General features: G+C 38.7%; 1 pseudogene; it reads right to left on the bottom strand.

Moving 5' to 3' along the window:
- LOC112980914 (vesicle-associated membrane protein-associated protein B/C-like) overlaps positions 1 to 19,059 on the bottom strand; it is a 35,331-nt pseudogene extending 16,272 nt beyond the window's left edge.
- Positions 19,060 to 19,269: the final 210 nt, after the last annotated feature.

Genomic DNA, 19,269 nt, shown 5'->3' with positions numbered 1-19,269 from the left:
TGCCTAATCCTCTAGTTCTCAGACTGTTGATATGAATTGAGAGAGATCTACGGAGAGCCAAGAGGTCACATGATGCCACCTCTCCTATCTTTTTCAGCCCATGAATCTCAACAACAAACAGCTAAACATAAATTTTTCCCTAGTATTATTTCTTCCCTTGAGGAATTTCTCCATCTTCAATATTTGAGGAAATATTATGAGGCACATTCTCTCAGACATGACTCACAATTCAAGCAAAAGTTTTCATGCATTAATATACAGTTACCATTTACTACCATCACATTTTATGTTTGGTCCCAAATAACAAACTGATCAGTTATTGGCACTATCCTGCTTTCTTTACACTACTTCACATTCAAGTGCTCAAGTGCTCAGCAAGTGCTCAAAAACCTTACAGAAGAAGAACAGAAAGGATAAATTTAGACTGTGCTTGCTATAAAGGGAGCAGGACATGAGAGTTTGTTATGAGTGATATGAAATTCTAGTATTATGCATCCCCCTGTTTCAAAATAAATCCAAGCAGGCACTATAAAGAATATCTAAAAATCACAGCCTCTTATGAAATATTAAACATATTAAACAACTTTTAGAAATGTAAATCACAATTACATCTGTTATTCCATTTAGGTTTCAACCATTCCATGCTTAAAAGAGGGCATATTGAGCTCATTAAAGTTGATGGGCATCTCAGACACATGAGCACACATATACTATCCACCTGAAAGCAGAATGCAGCCTTCAGGATAAATTTTGAGCCAGACTATAGTCCTGTTAGGACTGTATTTCTTTGGGTTTATCAAGTGGAGATCTTACAACAAATACGTTGCAGAACAAACATGTAGAACAAGCCAGTTTCAATAAAAAACATACAGTGTTTTATTTTGTGTTGTCCGTAAATATGCTCTAAACCTGTTCAAGCAATAACATGGTGTTATTTTTAAGAAGGAGAGCTCACTCAAAATCCCAGAAATTGAGCAGTAATAACTAAAGCCAATTTTTGGAATTGATTAAATAAATTCTAAAAAAGTGTGTAGAGATCTCTCATTTTAATAAGTTTCCCATTGTTATTTAACTATTTAACTTAAAATTTTGTTCAAATAAACTATATAAATATTCCTTAAATTCACTCTCCTTTCTCATATTACATTCAAGACAGCAATACAATCTGAGAAACAGGATCAGAAAAGCTCAGTAGAATTTAGTGGCTTAGTTATGGATCTTGACAATTTAACAAGGAAAAAACCTGAGCAGGAGGCTGCCAAAAAACTTTTTCCACTTTCATCCACACACACAGCTATGGAAATAAATAAATAAAAAGCTGTAGTTAAGGGACAAAGCAAAATACTCTCAAAAGGTGAATCTGAGAGCCATCCCTGGAGCTTAAGCTTTAGACTGTGTGAAGAGAAGAAAGTTCAGCAAGTCATATAAACTAGAAAAAAACAAAAACAGAATTTAAGTTCAAGGAGTGAGAGCTGAACTTCCTCTGGTATGTTTGGGTTTGAAAATTATGTAGAACAAAAAATGCTAGGCGGTTTAAGCCTTCTTTGCAGCTTGCATACCCCCTTCTTGCTGTTCCTCAGGCAATGAGCCAGGATGGGGCAGTTCAGCCATGCCTGTGGTGCCCATGGGGCTGCATTGATCCTGGTCCCTCTGGTCAGCTGAGCCCTCACCAGTACAAAAAGTGGGGAATGGGGAAGAGAAAGCTCCCATCACTTCTCATGCCAGGACACACGGAGTCCTTCTAAGCCATTTATGCTTGCTTGCCTCTGATTGCTCCCTTTGCACTGGCACTGCACTGATATTTACTCAGAGCAAAGGATGAGAACACAGAAGACAGGAGACTGAGACAGGGTGAGCTCTTTTATGCCTGCCCTCCCCTTGCCCTGCTAGGACATCCTGTGACTCATGCAGCTGGCGACTTGTGTCCTAGGCTGCGTATTCCAGATGTCTCTACAGTCCCATTGCGTTTGCCTTTACCCACGGGATGATCTAGGACTGGTCTGTGCATGCGAGGAGCTGACCTGAGATTACTACTGCTGCTACATCCCTTAAAGCAGGAGCAGTCTATCAGTATTATTAACATAGTGAGTGATTTGTGTGCTATTTGCAATGCAACCACATACACTGGAGACTAGCATTCAAAAGGAACATCTTATCAGCTGGTGATTACTTGAAAGAGAAAAAATAACTAGGCTCATAAGAAGTCAAGGGAATTAGCTGCTGACTCACGTTAATTGCAAGAGGAGAGGCAGAGTAAAAATGTTTCCCTCCAATTTAGCCTGTGAACTGGGACATCTCACTAACATAGCAGTTCCTTTCCTTGACCTCTGCACACAGAACTGCTGCTGCAGAGTCTTTTTTTTAAACAAATACAAGGACATATTTAAGCAAATCATGAAGTGCTAAGAATCAGAAAAAAAAATCCTTCCTTCTCTGGACAGCTACTTCCGTAATTCTTCCCTGTGAGGTTTCTGCAATATCCCTACTATCTACTGGTAATTCAGTCCAGAGTTTAACAGCAATATTATTATAGTAGTTCCTATGGTTTTTTTTTCTTTCTTCTCAAGTGAATGTTTAATGCAAGCATACTTTCCCAGTAAGGAATATAATATTAACCAGAAGGGGTAAACTATTTAATAAGAGAGGATTCTACATTAAAAAACAGGAATCTTTGTTATCTCTGCAGCATAGAAGACTTTGGAAGACTATACTTTCTTTGTAGTTAACAATCCCAGAAGGTAAAATCAATCCCTTGAGTAGAATCACTTATGTTGTAACAACATAGATGTTGTCCTGGAAATTATTTTGGCAATGCTGTCTAAAATTATTCCAATTTCACTTTTTTTTTTTTTTTTTAACATCAAAAAGTGCTTTCAGGCAGACAACCACTGGAGGAAACCAAGGGACCTTTCTGTGCTAAAGTATACTATCTCCTAAGGTACAGGGAAAATAAACATGACACACTGACAGATAGCTACCTCCCTTGGGTAAAGAACACAACTAGTAGATACAGCTGTAAAATGGCTCTTTAAGGGTGCATGTGCTCATATTTCAAGGGCCAAATCCAGAAATATGAACAAAAAGATTGAAACTAAAGTCCAAAGGAGGAGAGTATTGTATCAGAGAACAAGTAGCCAACAAAGGAGTATGTTCCTGGAAAAAAAGGCTGTTCCCGTATCATTGCGTCCTGCCACCATACGACACAGTCCTTTGACTTTGTTCATCTCCTTTAATTTGGCTCACAGGCACACTTATAATTCCTGGAGTAATGGTCCTATCACTGCTGCTGGAGAAATTTGTAAAAGAGGCCTTAGCTGTATGTAAAAACAAGCATAAGAGAAGGCCAGAAATAAGCAGGGGCTGAGCAGAAAAGCCTTCAATCCCAAACTGCAGCCAGTGCAATGAAGTTAGTGGAATTTTGTGTTGCACAGTCCTGCCCTATTAGCCTGCCGACTGAGCCTTGCCCATTTTTGGCGTGCACATGCAGGATGCTGAGGAGCCTTACTTTGCCAGCAAGCAATTGCTTCACCTGCTTTTCCTTTTTTTTGGCCTTTCACCTCTATTTTCTGTGGCCCCAGTGCTTCGGAAGCGTTAATATATTCTGCCTGCACAGACATATAAGTGGGTGACCTTCCATATTTCACAAAAGCAGCTGAAATTGTGCTAAGCATGGTTCACAGGGCAAAAGTCAATGAGTACACAAAAACAGCATTAGAAGAAGAGAAACAGGAAAGGAAACACCTTTCAAGATGTCTAGCAGAGCAGCAGGACCAGGGCATGGCCTTGCTAGATGTAGTTGCTCTGCAAGATCCCTACGCAACAGCTTGGGGCTAGTTGTTACAGCTGCTGTCATGGCAGCTCTGTCTCGCAACAGCCATTTACACTGACATGATGGAGATATCCAGCATCCTATACTGTGGCATAAGCAGAACACATTCCCTTACTTATTTTAGCCAATGAGCCTCTCTCTTCTTATAATTTATAACTCACAGCTTGAGCCAATTTAATTGTAACTGTACCTAAGTTTTGCAGAAGAGGAAAAACAGCTTAAATGCTGATTTTAAGGTCATGAATCAGGCTAGAGGTATGATTAATAGCACGGTTCTGCGATGTCGTGCACCTTGCGCAACTGCTTACACGAGAACGAAGCGAGAGAGAAATGCCACATACTGAGAATGGTGATGTTTGTACCAGTTCTGCAGTTGGGTTCATATAGTGAAAGGGAAGGAAGATCAAAGCCTGAAATCTGTTTGAAAAACTAGTCAAGTAATGAGATAACTTTTTTAATGACCTAGGACTAAATAAAAAAAAAAATGTTTTACTGTGCCTTCTGGCACCTGCATGACTCAGCTTCCCAAGTAGAGATGGTACCTCTCTATCACAGTATTTCTTAAATCAAGATAATATGTGGGACTGGTTCTTCTTTTATTTTGCCACACCATCAAAAATCAACAGAAACCCACTTAAATGAGGGATCAGGAAACTGCACTATCTTAAATACTGAGAAAAGTTTTTTTAAAAACTAGGTGACAGAACTTCTAGAAATTTACATTATTTCTTGATTTAAATGGGTCTTGTGCACAGAGTTTTACTTATTTGTATCAGCAAAAAATATTGATTAAAAAAAATGAATGGAGTTACATTTAACCTAAGATCATCTTCCAGGGAATATTCAGGCAATACACAATCTAATCGCTTGTAGAGGTGCCAAAAGTAATAATGACTGAAGAACATGGTATCTTTTCTAGTGAGACAAAAACTGAAATGGGAAATGGCAAAATGGAAATCATTCCCATTAAAGTCAAGACTGAAAATATTCCTCAGATATTGTGCCTGAGGGATCTCATCAGATAAGCGTATGCCACACTAAATCTGTGTCTTGGGATATTTTTAGTAGTGTCCATTTCTTCTGTCATTGTTTTAGGTTTGTCTAGAAAATCAAATCTGTGTACTTAATACTCCAGCTTCCAGCAAGCAATTTGTACATGAACAACTTCCATCTTAGAAGCATTTTAAGAAATATTCATGAATTGAAAAAGATTTGCAAGTGGGTAAAAAAATACACCTACTGAACCATGACAAACCCTCTCAGAAAAATTGCAAAGGATTTGAATGTAACATCAAATAGAAGGATGTCAACAGAACTTCCTTGGCTGGGATCTGATATCCCCTATCACTTTGCCGTGTTTGAAAGTAGATCATTCTATCATTAGAAAGGAATGGTTTCTGGTTAAATCTTTGTGGTGGTATTACAATAGCATTTCAACTATATAATAATGACATTGTCTGAGGCATATTAGCACATATGGTAGTTAAGACCTCTGACTTTATGGAAGAGGAATGCAGAAGAAAACAACAACTTACTATTTTGGTAAGTTTTACCTTCTCTACAGCTTTTCTAAAATAGTTTCTGTGGCATAGAATTCAGACAGAGCGACATAAAATAAGATTAAAATAATGGTCATCTAGGACCTCCTACCACATCTTCTAGTAGTAGCATTGTCTTTGGTGGATTTTCTTCCTCTCTGATCCACCACCATTGACCAAAGATCTGAGTTGTGTTCCTTCCATCCTCCCCAAAACTCTGCTCCCTAAATGACCTCCAAGTTAAGCTGTAAGTCCTACTTACCCCTACTTCAGTTATCAACTCTCAACCATGAAAGGAAAATGAGAAATGCTATGTAGGAAGGAGGGGGGAGAGCAAGATTTTTTTTTTTTTAATGTGCTTTACCGCAGAAGAAAGAGGTTTGCTCAGCTGTTAGATTCTGTACATGAACTACAGAAGTCTTGCTGCTTCTCAAGCAAGTAATACATTGAGAATTGTATAGCTTGAGCTATTCCTCATCACTGTAAAGCCAATCAGCCTGATTCCACTTAGTATGTATAGCCAATTATCTCTTTTTGCTGTAGGTTAGTTGCAGTGGAATAGCTTAAATCTACTACAGCTATGAAATGGCTGTAATGTTTTCAGTCAGGACAAATGATAATAGTTTTCTATTATTTTTGCACCAAATCTCAAATCTGTAAGTGGCCTTGACCTCTCTGTCTTTCTCCTTGAGACATTTTAATTTTCATTATCATTCTCCCTAGATTTGCACCTTGCTCCCTTTCATTTTTGCCATTTTTGACTCCCCCCAAAAATTAATTAAAAAGGATGAATGTTTGAAATTTTTAAATAGTAGAGATGCACTCGCCTTCTACAACCTTATTCTGGAATCAAGCTTGTTCTGAATGACCACTAGATCTCTACTTTTTTTAAAAGCTTTTCTCCTTACTTTTGCCATATCTGTATTTTACATATTCCTAATATATAAGGCAAAAAAAAAAAAAAAGAAAGAAAAGAAAGATGGGAGACGTACACTGTTTCTCTCTCTTTTTTCTTTTTAGTTCCCTGTAAAACAGTGAAAATAATTAGAGTAATTATAATGAGAGGAAGGACCAAAACAGCTCTGTTCTTTTAATCTGAAGAACTAAAAACTGAAGGCCTGATACAGGCATATTGAGGCATATTGTGGCAGACATTGCTCATACAAATACTCAGGCTCTTTAAGGAGCTGACCTGTAATATCAGCTCAGGAGATGCTCAGATAACCATGGTCCTGTTTTCTGTCTGAAAGTCTATTCAGCACTGGAGAGTTAGATTAAGCCTGCAAAAAAGGAAAATCTCAGCTTCTTTTTCAGTACATTTCATGAGAAATATATACTTTTTTTTTTTTGCTTTGCCTAGTTCTAACCTGAATGTTTGGATCCTACTGCAAACTCCTTCAGCCAGCTTTTAATATCACCGAAACAATGTCAGAACCACTAAGGCTAGCTGACAAATACCACAAGCCATGCAAATGCTAAAAGACAAGACTAAGTTAGTAAAAAAGAAAACACAAAAAGGAAAATTTTATGACTGGTCCCATTCCTCCAAGTGGATTTTGAGAAGCTGTAATTCCTCATGCCCCACTGACAATTTTTGCTATCCTGAAATAGTTCAGTTCTGAGGAATGATGTAGAAAACAAAATTATCTTGTTTGGATTACTGGCCAGCCAGATGACAAGAGAGCTTCAGTAGGCAGAATGGAGGGCGGATGAAAATATAGCCAAGGAAAAAAGGATGAATGAAGGGTGAGCATGTAACCTGAGCCAGTGAGAACAGGGAATGAATACAGTATGAGGGAGCAGAATGAAAGAAGGGTGAACAAAGTGGTTGGAAAGGTTTTCCCTGAACATTATTAAAGCAGTGTTCCTGCTGACACACAGGGATGCTGCATCATACACATTAGTAGTTGAGCTTTACAAGGAACAATAAGTTAAAGGGAACCCATCAGGATATCACAATTCAGACATGACATTTCTGTAACTGAGGTCAGGGAAAGGAGCAATATTACTGGAAACGCTATCTTTCTACTTTTGGTACTGAAGTGGCCATATTGCCATTTCAATGCAGCTGGCTGGAGACAGGGGAGGCTGGGAGAAATCTTTAGTTTAAGTCTGGTGTGACATTCAGACTCATCACTGGATATGTTCCAAGCTGCTTGACAACACTTTGTGATCACATCCCCCAAAATACATTAATGAATGGATATACAACAACATACACAAAGTTTTTCTGAGGTCCTCCAGCCTGCTACCAAAGAAAACAAAATAATCCCATTAAATGTTTTCTGTCTGCCCTTATTGTTGTACAGCAACACAGTTCTCAAGCAATACCATTTTCTTCAAACTCTGTAATGACCCATTACCAGTTTTTGTGCGGCTGCCACTGCTGTTGCCTGGCCTTTTTGTGAAAGAGCCTTTGGTAATTTCCTGTTTTCCCCTTCATTTCCCAGTGTAAGAGCCTTTAGATAGAAAAGATTTTGAAGCTGGTCACCTTAGCTGTCCCAGCTCATCCCAGAAGTTGGCCCATTCATAAGAAAAGACTACAACATTTGAGGATGTATTCACAGTTCATGGAAGCTTTGAGGAGTTAAGAGAGCTGAATTCAGGCCTGGACTAAACCAAAAAAAGGAAGGCACAGAGGCTGAGGAAGTTCATTGCAAAGACCTGAAGCTGCTGGATGAGACAAGAGCACACTGCAAACCCAAAGGAACTCCTGAGTACCTTGATCGCTTCCCCTTGGTCATTCATCTGTCACTGCTTAACTACTCCTCCATCTTACTAGACTGCTTCCTCCTTGTTATGGGATTGAAAAACACATAACATATTTTGAAAGATATTTTTGCATTAAATCTTCAAATTAGAAACAACCCCAATTTATCTATGTCACTCAGCTTTGATGTTACCACTCATTTTCATGTTTCATTATTTGCATTATGAATGATGTCTGTCCCGGTGGCATACAGGTCTCTGACAGTAGAGAGACCATGCAGCAACCCAGCAAATATGCTATCTGAAAATCAAATATAACCACAATTGGATTTGCACTCATTATTTTAAAAGAGCACACTTTCAATCATACAGAAGGTGTAACTCAGTGGGAATGTAGCTTACTTAGCTTAGGGATCTAAGGCCCTGACTTCTTACAATTATGGCAGCATAGGCAATTTTCATTTTTAAGCAAAACGACTTCAGCTCTTGAGGTTTTCAGCAGAGAACTAGGAAATTTAGAGGTAACCAAAAATAACAGAGGGCCTGATCTTACATGGTTTTGGTTTGCAGGAGGGAATAGAGAGCAGAAAAACCTGATGATGCATTAATAAAAGCTCCACTGCACAGCCACTATTGTCTTATCTGTCAGCCAAAATAAGATACAAAAGACAAGCACATCATCTGTAACCTTTGCGTCTGTCTTTAAATCCTTAGGAGAAGCTGAGTTCATACAGTGATGAATGTTTAGACAAGCACAGTATTTACACAATGAACACTACAAAGATGCAAAGAATTTTGTATATATTAACTAAATGAACTTGCTTGGGAATGGGAGCTGCCTAGCTGCAGAATCATTGAGCTTAGCTCAGGCAAATTTAACTTAAGTAACTTAGCTCATTCATAACAAGTCAGAAATGTAAAATATAAATGTGAATAGACAGCATTCTGAGGAGGTCATCATTTGACTCATTTTTTATTCTCAGTTTAATTATTGCTCCTCCTTTTTTTTGCCCTCTGACTCAGGGAGAGAATATATAAAACAGACATATTTCTGTTCAGCATACAGCACTGCACTGAGGTAGGAACAGGCTAATGGCTATTTCTAATGGCATTTTCTTAATGTAATACACAGACTATCAAGTTAAAGCAATGTTACCCAACAGATGCATCTAATTTTTAACAATTCCACTTCATAGTACCTAAGCACATGTTAACATGTTTTTACACAACATCTTCACCCTTGTCCTTTGCTTTGATTTCTATAGCCAAGATCAGATTAGTCATTAAAATTCTGAAGTGCTTGGATTGAACATATTTTTATTTTCACACCATATGTCAAGTGCGAAATCATGCAGTCAAAAGGATGTCTTCAGATCGAAGTAATATCCAATTTTATGTGTTTCGACACTCTCTGAGATTTATTTGCCATAGATATTCCAGGGTGTATTTCAGTTCTGTGGAGCTAACCTGTGTTTGAATTTCTCTGGTTGTGGAGGAGCAGGAAAAGAAGAAAATTTGCTTTTGTGGCTTGGTCAAAGATGGTGAACTACTTTAGTGCTCTTGTGACTGATAATAGGCAAGGTCTTTAAAGAAAAATTGCAACTAGTGAGAATTCGCATGTAAGTTAGGGCAGTCTAAATCAGCTTCACTTTGCATTCAGATGCAGGTAAAACATTATCCTATATACTGATGGCACGGCTAACCATTAAATGTAAGAAAAATGAAACGGAGCATATAAGGGGAGAAATATATCCAAGAGAATAACTAATATCTACAATCGTTTCAGGAAAAAAATGGTCATATATGGAAAGAATCATGAGAACTGGGGCCCGGATTAGTCAACAGATTAAAAACTGAGCTATGATCTCACTTCACATTAGGATACATCACAATGGATATAAGATGCATCAGTGGTTCAGGATTTTACAGCCACTGTACCAATGAGATCCAAAGTTCTCCTGGCTGAAAAGGTGTGTAATTCTCTTTGCTTTCAGTTGTTTTCCTCTCACTCACGTAGTCACTCAAAAACAAAGTCATATAGGAGTCAAAATGGTGCAAGCTACATGTGGTATTCTGATTTTTCATTAGTTTTTTCTATTCTTTCAGACATTGCTTTGCCATCCATTGCTGCAAAATGATTTTAGTACATAGTGCAATTTAATCAGGACTAGGAATTTGAAGGTATATAGAGATATGCTTTTTTTTCAGAATTTGCTAATAGGTTCCTCATTTCCGAGTGGTTCTATTACCCACTTACATCAACGTTAAAAGCTAAATTGGCAATTCTGTACTCGTTAAAAAAAACACTGAAAATTGGTTGGATTCTCTTTCTGTGCCTACTTCAATACTCCTCAAATATCTGCTATTTAGAAGTTCGATTTGTAAATTTTGAAATTATGTTGTGCTTCAGTAAAGATGAAAAAAAGTTTGGAAGAGAAAGGAAGTATTCACCACCTTAAGGATTTTAGCAAGTCTCAAAATGCAAGTAAAAAGAATATGCGTTCTTGAGAGGTCTGTCTTGTCTGGAAAAGAACAACCATGATTCCTCTTTGAATAAAAGAAGGCATTACATTTTTGTTAACTGCATAATAAGACAATACAGTCTTGGCATGGATTAATTTGTTGGAAGAGAATGCAGGTTCTACCTGGAGGACAATTTGATAAAATATTTATGAGGTCAGGCTGTTCTGCCAGAAAGGGTTTTGATAGTTAGGGATGGAAAATGGAGAAACTAAAACAGGCTTCCACTGGGTGAGAAAGAGCCAGGAGAAAAGAAAATATTAAAGAGAAAAGGGAAAGAGAGGATCATATTGTATTTGGGGTGTTGGCAGGAGGGAAAAAAATGATGTGCAGAGAGAGAGAAAGAAGAGAGAAGGAGTTATAAGGAATGAGTAAAGGGCAGAGAAAAACAGCTGGGGATAAGGATATAGAAATCCATCAAGTTAACTTAGTACAGCATTGAAGTAGCAACATTGAAGAAGGTATGAACAAATACGTAGAGTCAGTTTGTTCACACATTTATCTGGCCTTTAGTGTGAAGGAGTTCTGTTAGAGCAGGGAAAGATAATCCTGGAGAAAATGAGTTTGTCAGAACAAGTTTGTAAAGGGAAAAGAGGACTGATAGTCAAAGCATGGAGAATAGTTAATTATAAAGAGAATCAGCTATATCAATGGAAAAAAAGGCAAAGATAGGAGAGGACTGAGAGAAAAGAAGTCATCAGGACAGCTGTACCAAAAATAAAGAATGTTGAGAAATCTAGTGCAAGGCAAATATGTGAAAAAAACATCTCTTAAACATCTGGGATTTTCTTCAGAGTTATGTTTCCATTTTGAGATGGGAAACATTGGCACTTTTTTATTAAAAGAAAGGGCTACAAATGAAATTATGTGAATTTTTGCTTTTGCATTGAAAGAATATTTTGTGATAATCTAATCTTTTTCCTCAGCAAAGGTTTTAAAAAATGATACTGAAAAAAATCAGTGATTCAAAAGATGACTCAATAGATAATGCAGAAAGAACTTAACTGATGGTCCAGGTGGACCAAGCAACAAAGACATTACAAAGAGAGTAATGTTTGGTGAAGATGAGGTCAGGTGTATGCTCCTCCTGGAGAGAAGGAAAGATGAAAGATGGCAGAACTAGGAAATACACAGATAACTATTCTACCACACAAAGTGAACTGTCCATACAGCTAGTTGAGTAAAGGGTATGAAAATGTGTGATAGCGCAGACAAAATAAGGGAGGGAGGCTGGTGATCAGAGGAGGAAAAGCGCTGATGTAGTACAATTTACAAGAGGAGAAGGCAGCATGGGAAGGAAAAATGTGAAATGAATTCAAGATAGCAGGAGCAAGACAAAGGAAGTTCTCTAACTCGGGCAAGCAGAGTGAAAAACAAAAGATTTTTGTAAAGAAAGACAACCATGAGAGCATTTCAACTGCCTCATTTTTTAGGGTGCATTTTCATTCCCTTGGGAAGCCTGCTGAGAAGACTTCAGAAATGAAAATAACAGGTCATGGATGGGATGAGTGATTTTGTTGCACTGTGTAATTATAATGGAAAACAGGTTTTGATTTTCTTTGGTTTGAATGTTAATGAGGTTTTATTGCTTTGTTTGGATTGGGGCTTTTTATCACAGTTTGCTTGTGTTCAATAAGCAGAACTTCTCAGGAGGCTATGGCTTCGGTGACATTTCAAAAGCATGGGACTTGCAGCCAGATGTGGGTCCTGTTACAAATTCTGCCACACATTTCCTGTGCAACTCTAAGCAAGCAATTTCACTATAGAGGCTCTGTGTGAGATTTAATTAAATTTTATGAAGTGCCCTAAGATTCTTAGATCCAGGATGAAATAAAAGTGTAATGTTATTTTTTGTATTGTGCTGTTTCACAGTGGCTGTGAAGGGCTGTTTAACTCTGTTATTTGTTGCTTGGAAGAGAGCTCACTTCTAAGCTTCATAATATGCAAACAGAAGAAGCAGGTGGGACAGGTTGGTAGCAGAGTTAGCCACATGGAACAATTATAACGTTTTACAGTATAAACACAAGATAATTGAAGTCAGTTCAAATTGTATCAGACACTATAATTACTGGTTGGAAATCACTGATTATGTGCTTGTCCACAAAAGGACAGACTAGGTTATCAGCAATACAGACGCTGCAAAGTAGGTGCTCCTAAAGAATCAGGGACCAAATTTTGCTCAAATTTGTATTACAGTAAAACAAATGACACCGAATACAAAAGTAAAGCCCAGTTTTACCTCAGCATAGCTAAGCACTCTATCTACTTCCCCCCTTCCCTCTCCCCACAGTTGCAAACTTCTAATGAATTTTGAGAATCAGTAATTACTGACTATCATCTTTCTAACTTTTTGAAGATGGCTGTCCCAAAAGAGATTTCTTATTAACCTTTATAAGCACGGGGAGGATACTTCTGCATTATCTTTGGCTGAAATGAGAGACTAGAAAGGTGACTGCAATTTCCATATGTTTAACTACTGTTTTAAAGTGTTAATAAAATGAAGTAAAATACTTCTTTTTAAAATGTGTGTCCTTACTTCACAGCTAAGTAACCATAATATGTCATACATGTGTGACCTAAAAGCTACAGTTTGCATTCCACTTTGGCCTACCACTGACCTTATAAATATGTATTCATATCTATTAAGCACTAAGCACTCCTGATTAGAATTAATATTAGCACATACTTAGAACTCATTTAATGAGTGCAAAAATTAAGCCATAGTCATATATAGTCAAATTAGCTGTAACAAAGATCTCTAAAAGTGACTCAGTCATAAGGCAGGAATATTTAGGGGCTTGGAGTGGAGACCTGCATCACATAGGTATTCTTAGAATTATCTTAATTTGACTGTTAACCATTTTTTTCTGTATCTATACTTTACTTATTAAATGTGAAATTGTATTTAAAATTCTGATCAAAAATACTGAATGATCTGTATTTCCTCATAGTTTCAGAATTTCATTCTTCAGTGAATATATTAAACGTCTAATGTGATGATGGAAGACTATGGTAGAATACATACCCAGTCAAGTGAATACAGTCAGATTGACATCAAACACATAGAAGACAGAGCTGATGAAGCAAGCCAAAAAATAATCTCATCAACTTTTATATTTTCATAAAATAAGTGAAATTGTATTTTGTGCTAACTTAACTAACACAAAGTAAAACCCTAGCCTGCCTGTGATGTGTAGGTATCAAAGAAGTCAGAAGGTCAAGGTACATCACATTTTCTCTTTGTAGACTTCAGCTCTTGCAAAACAGTTGCTAATCCAAGGCAAAATCCTTAGTATGATATAAGGCACTACATTGTTAGTTAATGTAAAAGAACACCCCTTCATTCCATAGATGTAGGCTTAGATATCATCTTGCTTTGGCCATTAACAAAGCAAAAGAGAAGGTATGAGGTATACCCTGATTAAGAGAAGAAGCAACAATCCTGTTGCAGACTTTCAGCTGTGGAGTAATCACATGGCTTGTCACAAAATAAATCACCTAATTCACTTGATTTTTTGCAAATCAATCCCAATTCATCAAAACCTATTTCTTAACTTTAAATAAATGCCAAACGATTTGACAAGTAAACTGTGCCCTGTAGGGTTCTTGCAACTAGTTTGGTATAGCTTTTGGCTACTCATTACCCATGCTGTGATTACTCATTTAATTGTAAACTTCTGTTGCTGTAGCCTGATTGGATCACTCAGGCTGCTCAGACCAATAAGTAAAACTAAGAAAAAAGTGCTGAAATTTTAGCAATGAGTGCTAAAATTGCACATGATTTCAGGTTAAAAAACAAAAAATAAAAAAAAACCCAAGCTTTTAAAAACACATCTTTAATCATCTCAATATAGAATGTATCAAATATTGTAGCTACACAAATAACAGATAGTCACAGCATACAAAATAATCTCTGAACAAAAATGATCTGCTATCTAACATCTCCTTAAACTATAATCTCTTATCAATAATACAAGTGTATTTACATACACACTGTACAATATCCATAGCTGCTTAGCTATATAACTGTTATATGGCACCCTTCTACTCAGCTGCTTATGGGCTGTAGCAATCTCCTTTAACAAAGTCTTTGGAACCAACACCCTTACCAACTAATTTTCTCTTCCACCCACCCCAATATTAATTTGTGTATGACAGCTTAGTTATTTGACTGCTACTTACAGGACCATCACAACTGAGTTGTCCTCATCACAAAAAAAAAAAAAAAAAAAAAAAAAAAAAGTTGAAATTGGGAAATAAGGACACTAATGTTAATGCAAACACTAAAATTTAGCTGGCTTGTAAAGTAATCTTTCTTTTAAAAATTATATTGAACAAAGACTGAACACAAAAGGGTAGAGCTACACCCTTGCATGTGCTATTACAGTTACTACACATTCTTGGTATTTTTGACATATCCCCATGAAGATGTTATTAATCATTTTGTCATTGAATCTGCACCTAATAGAAATACAAGAGAAGCATAAAATCAAAAGCAGAGTTTAGAAAAGCTTTTATGAGTAGGAGCCAGAAATGATGCTATTGTATCTAAATGCTTCTATCTCTTATTGATATGTAAGATTTGTTTTCATTTTTAAAAGAGAAAACAAAAAAAAATTCCCATTGAAATAAAATATCAGGATGATTTCTGATTTTAGTTACCGATAGTAAGATAGTTGTATCCTTAAAGGTATTATTAAAAGAATTAAAGGCTGCTTGGTACATATTAACTGCAGCGCACATTCCAGAAGCTTCTTTTTTTTTTTTTAATGTAGTTTAGAGTAATTAAATGTAGTGTTAACTTAAAAGTAATTTTCCACCTTTAGAAGAAAGATATCATTTGGGTGTCATTCCCTCTGAGAAGATTGCAAGTCTTGAGGTAGTTCGCAGAAAGCAAGTGTTACACGTAGAGCTGAGCTGCAGTTTTGTGTCTGGCCTTCAGGAAATGTCTACAAAGAACTGAAATCAATATGCTAGCCAAGGAAAAATCTTTTAAGATCAGATTAAGAATTAATAACCAAAATTGAGACTACAATAGATTGATGAATGCATGGAAAATGAGACTATTAAATGCAGGCTATGCCTTAAAAAAATTATAGGTCTGCCTCCCTTGATCACCCTGAAAAAGGGCTTTAATAACCTTATTCCTTCGCTTCAAAATAGAAGCCTTTCTAGCTTTCCAGAACAATCAAATAAATTTTACTTTGTATATTAAAGCTTAGTATAGTTGGAATAGCAAGGAGTTTATAAAGATATAGGAGAGAAAAGAGTTTAAGATACTTTAAAGAGTTTAAGATACATTATGTTTGTAGTCACATACATAAATTGCAAAAGACATGGCAAAAGAGGATTTTATATATGAACAGATAGGTTTGACAAGTTTCTGGAAACTGCACTACTGAAATATAGTGCAAACTGAACAATGAAATTACATGAGAAGTGTTAAATCTGATTGTGAATTTTGCACCAATAGTGTTATCAGAAACCTCAGTTTTCTATTTATTGCTCTTCTCTGTGAGAAAAATTATAAGTTTTTCCTTTTGAAATCATTTTAGATTGTTTCTGGTTTGGTTCTTGAACTCACACAGAATTATACAGAATGGCTATGGTTGGAAAGGACCTCTGGAGTTTGTCTAGTCCCACCCCTCCTGCTCTGAGAAGTGTCAACTAGAGCAAGTTTCACAGGGCTGTGTCCAGACAGGTTCTGAGTATCTCCAAGGATGGAGACTCCTGGCCTCCTGGCCATGGTGTGCTCTTTGCCTTCCCAGTGAAGATGTTCCCGAGGTGGAGGGAGGCTGCGGCTTTCCAAGAGTGCCCGGTGCCATGGCTGTCTGTGCCTGTCTGTGCTATGGCTATCCAAAAGCAGGCTGGTGTTCAGCTTGCTGAGGAGGAGATGGTGTTTTCCTTGGGGTCACTGGTGGGGCCTCAGTGTGTTTGGGAGGTACTGGGAGCTGTGAAATCACCTCCAAAGCTACCCAAGGGGGAAACAGTTTGGGGCAGGGAGGGAGCTGAGTGAAGCTTGTGAGCTGGCATCACCCCTCTTTTTCTTGCTCTCCTGTGGCAGTCTGATTCACAGACTCCGATGTGCTGGATCAGAATCAACTTTATTCAAGCAAGCAAGCCCTTTATATAAGCTCTAGCCCGGATCGGTACTTTCTCGAAGGTCATGTTCCCATCATCACTCCTTCTCATTCCATGGGGCTACTACCTTATCTACATACTGCTATTTATTCCTCCCAAGCCTTTTGGCTCCTTAACTCTATCTTGCCCAATCCCTCGCTGTCCGCCCCTACATCTCCCCCTTTTTTATTTTCTAAACCAAATATTGCCAATGCAGTGTGTATTTGTACAACAAGTACTTGATGCAAAGCCCTTCGAGTCATTCTCTGCATAAGGCTTATTAAGCAGTGGAGATAGATAGCAAGAGCTAAAAATCTTAGCAAGATTACCAATCCACATGCCAGTACCTTCTTAACCCACAACCCCAAACCTAACGTCCAGTCCTATCCCTCAAAAGGGTTCCACTCTGATTCTATCTACAACTTTTTAGTAAGGTCGTGTAGTCGCCGTAAGCTTTTATGAATAGATATTGACCCTGCACGAGGCAGGCAGGTATTGCCAGTAAATGTCCCGACATGGGCTCATCTTAACTGGCTCTCAGTCCTCGTTTGGTGTTTCGAGGGATGCGTCAACAGGTCGAATCAGCCGTGCAGGCATCCAACGAGGCCCATTACCTGTAGAGACACAAGCATAACCTTTCCCCCATATTATTCAGTCTACCGGTTCACTCCATTGACCTGTTTCCAGGTTCTTATAGTGAACCCGAGGCTGTTCTCACCACGTAGGGCATGAGAAATGCTTATTAACTGCACTTTGGTCTGTATAATGGTTTAAGAGGTTGAGAACATGTAAGGCTTTCCATAGTTGCTCTTGTGGGAAGGCACCGGGGCTATTCCCCCTTTTTTGTTTTTCAAGCATGTTTTTTAGAGTACGATGGGTACGTTCCACTATTGCCTAGCCAGTTGGGTAATAGGGAATTTCAGTCACGTGAGCCATGGCAACTTCGAATAATATTTTGGGCTTGGTCTCTTATGATAAGTTTTTTGCAGCGCTTTTGCATTTTGGAGAAAAAAAAGAAATCATGGGACAATTTAGCCTGCTGATCAAAAGTCCCTTGCTGGGTTCTGCTGGGTTTTCCTCCTTTGTCAGGAATGGGCAATCCTCCTGACATAGTTGGACCAACTTTTTTTTTTTTTTTTTTAAATCACACACTCTCTTTCTCTCACTCTCTGGGAACCGCACTCACACCACCTGGGGCTTTAACCACCCGAGGCTGAAGCGGGCGGCTTCCTCAGCCAACGGGTGCCCCAGCCAGTTCCCAGGCTATACACACTCGCACACACAGTACTGCTCACACTCACACCAGTCACAGTGACTCTAGACTTCTGTCTTACAGTCTTGCAGTGCGCCTTATGCTGATCAGGCTGCACACTCCCCTTTCCGGCCGGACCGAGCTGGGACTTAAAACCCACTCAAACCCTGGGGATGGGACTTGCACCCATCCCCTGGTACGCCTTACGGTGGCCAGCCCGCGTACCCCTTATAGTGCACTGTTACCAGACCAGAATTTAGAATTTAGACGGGAATTTAAGACTCACCTTTTCGGTGCCTCTCGTTGCCAAAGATCCCAGGTGAACTCACCCGATGGCACCAGATGATCGTTCGGAGATGAGAGGCCCTGACAATGGTCGCCTAGGGTCCCACCTGGGTTGCCAAACTGTTACGGAAATTAGGCTTGTCAGCCACCATAACAGAGCCCGACCCTAGGTTCCCGCAGAAAAGTTCAGAGCCAAATCAAAGCAAATTAGATAATTAAATTTTAATAACACACGTGCAGTAATTACAGCTCGAGCTGGGTGCCTCCGAACAGGGACTTATTGATTCAGACATTACAGAAGAATCTGTCTTTGTTGCAGTTGTAGATACAATTTCATTTCTATGTCATAAGGTGTATCATTTTCCATTGGTAGCTCAAACACACACCTAAGTTTCAAATGCATGAGTTCCTCTGGTTTTGCCTCTTTCCATGCTGCTTCCATATCTGAAGTATCAGCTGGAGCAAACATAGACTGTTGTTGTTTTTTGGTTTTTGGTTTTTTTTGCCATAAACTTGTGTTTACTTTACTCATTAGGATCATAGTCCAAAGGCTGTAGCATCATAGAAACATTAATTGATGTTCCTGCATCAATAATTCCACTGTTAGGTCTTACACAGTATCTACATGGTGCTGTGGTCTTAACTTTGAAGCACATATTTCCATCTGTAGGATTGCCGAGCTTCAGGTTTGTGGTGACAACATCTGTGAAAGGCTCTTTAAATTTGAGCTCGTGATGCGGTTTGAGGCTGAGGGCCTGCTCCGCTTTCACCACGTTCCTCCTCCTGCTGCTCGGCAGTAGTGGCATTGGGCGGAGGTGGCACCAGGTGGAGAGAGGAAGGGCCGGGCGGGAGGGGAAGGAAGGCAGGAAGGAAAGGAGGGAAGGAAGAAGGAAGGTGGTGGGTGTACCCGGCCGGTGTAGTCACGCCCCGCCGAGCGGCCCTGGGGCAATGGATCCTTCCCAGAAGGCCGGGTCAGTGGGGGGGGTTGTGAGCAGTCCGCACTCACGGGCAGCCCC

This window comes from Dromaius novaehollandiae, chromosome 2 (assembly GCF_036370855.1).
Source record: "Dromaius novaehollandiae isolate bDroNov1 chromosome 2, bDroNov1.hap1, whole genome shotgun sequence".
Taxonomy (NCBI): domain Eukaryota; kingdom Metazoa; phylum Chordata; class Aves; order Casuariiformes; family Dromaiidae; genus Dromaius; species Dromaius novaehollandiae.
Note: the sequence above shows the minus strand (reverse complement) of the source record. Positions and strands in the feature narration are given on the sequence as shown.